Genomic DNA, 5,248 nt, shown 5'->3' on the forward strand with positions numbered 1-5,248 from the left:
CACGATAACGATGGTCGCCATTCACACATTTCACTTTTACACCTTCGTATGAGCTACACCGACCTGTTGCTATTCTAGCAGCGCGTCTTTGTACTGAGTCCGTGTCTCTTGTGATGCCTACATGGTAAAGACTCCAAACTCTCCAGCAGCACTCTAGTACTGGCTACACTAGCGTCTTGTACGTAATTTCCTATACAGATTCACTGCACTTTACTGCAGTCCTACAAGTTTTACCTGATACTCTAATTCCCTACTCATAACAACTTACACGATGTCTTTCCGGAGACGACCATCACCGTCAAGTACGTATTCCACTGTTTTCTCATTATTGTGAACAATATGTCGCGTTTTACTCGAAAGCATCTTTGGAACAAGTTTTGTGGTCTGAGCACCGTATTACGCCGTTGCTTGTGCTGATCTACGTATGCAGATAGGGACTCTGTCGCGGATGTTGCACTCGTGCTGTCCGGGTGGGAGCGTATTGCGGAAACAGGATGTATGAGGCTCACTTTGCGTACTGGCGTCATTTGTGACGTACAAGTTCATTGGAAGGGCAAGAGATTATCACCGCTCAGACAGGGTCGTATTTAATGACGCAGTTGTAGCAAAATGGTTCAAATGGCTCTGAGCACTATGGGACTTAAATTCTGAGGACATCAGTCCCCTAGAACTTAGAAATACTTAAACCTAACTAACCTAAGGACATCACACACATCCATGGCCGAGGCAGGATTCGAACCTGCGGTCGCGTGGTTCCAGACTGAAGCCCCTAGAATCGCTCGGCCACCCCAGCTGTAGCAGGATGGCGAAATTAATCGACGGTGTTGTCGATTCGCATGAAGTTGTGAGGAAAAATATTGGTGCAAAAGCTGCAACGCTAGGCCCAGAATTGACGTTCCGAATAATTCACTTCCTCAATCAACTCGCCGCCTCGCTCGGCTACCAGAATTCCACTGCAATTTTGACAAAGAGGCTGGACCAACAGTTACTATTTTCTCAAAGTGCTCAAACCGAAAATGAAGTCGACCATTTTAAACTACGTCTTAAGACGAAAAAAAGACCCTCCGCGAAGGAATTATCTGAATTGAATTTTCTGATTCTGAGAGTACTGAAGGGCGATCTAATTGTTAAAAACAAATTCCACAGTCAAGACAACGGGTTTCGACAGACTTCGCTGTCATCTTCAGGTCTTAAAAATCTTTATATAAAACATGTTGATATTACCCTGAACATCACGCAAAAGACCTCAAGTGGATAAAATTCAGCACATTATTAAAGGATTTTCCTCGCTAAAATTTTTAAAAACATGAAGTACCTTGAGCCGAACGTCTTGTCCATGTACATGTTTTTATCCAATTGACATTTTGTCCGTGAAGTTCAGCGTAAAATGACAACGTCTTATAAAAAGATTTTTAAGGCCTGAAGATGAAAGGAAAATCTGTTGGAGCCTGTTGTCTTAAATAAAAAGAAATATTTTATGCGATATTGGCTATTCAATGGTTTTTAATAATTATCTGAATAGGACAGAAGTCGTTAGATGTAACGTACATGTACGGACAAACAAATGATCACAGTTTCAGAAAAACTGGATGATTTATTCAGGAGAAAGAGCTTCGCAGATTAAGCAAGTCAGTAACACGTTGGTCCACCTCTGGCCTTTAAGCAAGCGGTTATTCGGCTTGGCATTGATTGACAGAGTTCTTGGATTTCCTCATAAGATATTTTGCCAAATGCTTCCCCATTCGAGCGTGAGATTGTCAAAACCCCTTGTTGGTTGGAGGGCCCTGCCCATAACGCTCCAAACGTACTCAGTTGGGGAGAGATCCGGCGACCTTGCTGGTCAAAGTAGGGTTTGGGGAGCACGAAGACAACCAGTGGAAACTCTCGCCGTGCGCGGCGGGCGTTATCTTGCTGAAATGCAAGCCCAGGGTAACTGAGCATGAAGGGAAATAGCATAGAGCCCAGAATGTCGTCGACGTACCACTGGGGTTGTAAGGGTGCAGCGTGTAACAACCAAAGGGTTAACGCTATGAAATGAAATGGCACCGCAGACCATTACCCCTGGTTCCCTGGCCTATGGAAGGTAACTGTCGGGTTGGTATCCAATCGCTGTCTCAGTCGTCTCCAGACACGTTTTCGATGGGTATCATGGCAGAGTTCGAAGCAGAACTCATTGCTGAAGACAGTCCTACTCCAGTCAATGAGATCTCAGGGCGAAGACGTGTCTGAAGATGCCCCAGATAGCGGTGGGATATTGTACCCCCCGTTTCGTTGCCATTACATGCAAGATATCCTGGACTTAGAGTCCAGCATGGTAACGCCCGCCCATACACTGTGACAGTTTCTACCGCTTGTCTTCCTGCTTCTCAAATCCTACTTTGGCCAGCAAGTTCACCGGATATCTCTCCAGCTGATAAATAAATGAGGACGGACCAGGAAAATCACGAGAGCAAAGTGAAAATTGGCAACGGTCCGTGAACGACGAATATTCTCGTATCCGCTGCAGTAAATAAATCTCCTGCGTTGATGGGCAACTATGTTTGTTATATTTCTCCTTTATAAAGCGTTTCTCTACTATCTCTCTATGGTATCGAAACAAAAATGTTTGCACCATAAGGAGACACGGAGGTGACAGTACGGCCAGAAAACTAACAGCGGTATGAAGCCAAAACTGTAAGTGATCTGTTGATTTAACTGTTTGAATTTCAGATAATGTAAGCATTTATGTCACTGGGCGGCTCTGGTTTATTGCGCCGCACACAAAGACAATCGTAGGGCTTTGAGATTAGCCTGGTACTACAAGAACTGACCACGTGCGAGTAGGGCTCGTCCAGTGGGAGAACCATACAACCTTAATAATGCTGATTATGCGCAAGTAAAGAATCAGTTTCCGCGATGGATGAACTATCTATATTGTGACCAAAATGGCCTTTTGAAAATTTAATACTCCATCGAATAATGTAGTGAGAAAGGTAAAAATTGACACACGTGGTTGAAATGACATGTTGTCTTATTGAAGCCAAAAAAACTGCACAAAACGACCAACACATGGCACTTCATATGATACAAAAGCAATAATTATTATCAGAATTGATTTTTAGCAATGACCTTGTTCTTTGTAACGAATGTTCAATATGTCGGCTGTCGTTCATCAACAATACTTGTAGTCGAGGGAAAATGTTGTGAACAGCACTGTACAGCATATCAGGAGATAAGGTGAGAAATTGTCGCCGGGTGTTGTCTATTAGCATGCCTAATTAGATCAGATGTTCGCGGTAGACTTGGGTATCCCTAGAATAAGTAATCACACGGATTGAGGTCTGGGGGCCTGGGATGCCAGGCATGACGGAAGTGGCGGCTCAGCACGAGATACTCACCAAACGATGTGCGTAAGAAATCTTACGCATGTGTAGCAGTATGGGGTGGAGTGCCATACTAGCAGGTATTCATTACCCAGGATAAGGATGACGGTTACCTCACCTTCGATACGCTAACAGTTTGAAAAGTAGCAGTCCGCATTTTCAGTACCATCTGTTGGCCGGTCTTTGCGTTCGTTTTTAGTTTCAGTAAAGTTTTCCGATAATGCTTTACCCCACCTAGCACCATTTTAGAGGAGAAGAAGAAGATACAACATGTTTCGCTGATGTTATTGCCAGGCTAATAAAGTTTTTTTTTAATTACTTTCAAACTAGTCAAACTGAGGTTATGTTACATGGGTGGTACAGAGATCAGAAGGCGGTGACATTTGCCGGTCGTCGTTGTGGTACTAGCGATGTCTAAAACGTTTACAGACTATATCTCATTTCGTTACTACAGTCAATTATTAAATAATACCAAGATCTGTAGCATGTTTAGCATCTTTGGACAGTTTAGCACAACAAATCATACTAAAGTCTTTAACTCAGCCTATCAATTAAACTGCATACTTTCGTAATACGCAAGTGTAGCCACTCAAAACTCTAAATACGACAGCCGAGCTTCGTAAGTATTTAAGTGAAGATGATGCTTGCTCAGTAGGTTTAATATGCTTATTGTGCTACTACGAGTCTCCAGAGCAGTAAGGTTTTTGGACAAGGATTCGCACAGAGTTATCCACTTTCGACTCATTATCGAAGTCAGCGAAACATTATAGTGACCCCCTCGGCGATAAAAGATTATAAACAGACCGTTTTGTGTATCTTCTGATATAATAAACGTACTTGGCTACATCATTTTCTACGACTGCTCCAACATAAGACCAGTTTCCATAAGCATTTACAGTAAACGCTGATATAGTGCATCCCTCCAAGTCATAAACGTTTTAATTCTATGTACTGTGTTTGAAGTAATTTGTAAGCTTTGTTGGCACATCTGCAATGGTCTGTTTGTGTTCCAGCACTATATTTTTCCTTCATGGCAGTACGTATCGCAGAATACTCCAGTTTGCATATTTAGAGTTCGAGCTCTTCCATTGTTTCCTTTTACACATACATAACCCTAAACTGAACTGAAAAGAGTAATTTCTCTACAGGGTGTCGTTCAGTTCTGTTTGATAGTTTGTTCTTTCTTCTTAGGACCTATGGAATGATATTATGGGGAATAAATTGTGAGTTGACAATTTGAAGTATGGTGAAGAAGATTGTCTTGGGAATAGGTTCATTTTCCGTCTGTCAGTCCCTGGTTCTCATATCAAAATTGCTGGTTGCTGACAATGGCGCCTAGCTTCATATCAGTTAAGCAGCAAAATAGATTAAAGCAGAGTTATAATTCTGTGTTACAAAGCTTAAGAAATTTTGTACTCTAACTGCAATAAAAGCATTCCATAACATACCATATACAGTAGTTGCACAGCAACATTCTATAATGGAACTATTAGTTCATTTTCATATACTAAAACCATACTCGAATGTTCTGGCTTTATATTAACATTATAATTGAAATATGAGTGGCGCAAATTCCTAAAAGGGTTAAAACATCCCCTATGTTTGTAGTAATTGATTTAAACCACAAACACTGAAATACTTCATACAAAAAAAAACTATCCTGAACATCATCCATGAAACATTGATCTCGATTTTTTAGCTTTGCAAACATGTCCAAATTAAAAAAAAAAAATCTCTAGCATAAAAACATGTTCTCTACAGGGACTGTAATACTATACTGAGATAATTATACATAAAACATTCCAAGGCACAATACATATGATGTTAATAAAGATTTTCTAGAATCACAAACAGATTTATATTATAGAGGAACTAAAACAACTGTA

This window comes from Schistocerca piceifrons, chromosome 2 (genome assembly GCF_021461385.2).
Source record: "Schistocerca piceifrons isolate TAMUIC-IGC-003096 chromosome 2, iqSchPice1.1, whole genome shotgun sequence".
Taxonomy (NCBI): Eukaryota; Metazoa; Arthropoda; class Insecta; order Orthoptera; family Acrididae; genus Schistocerca; species Schistocerca piceifrons.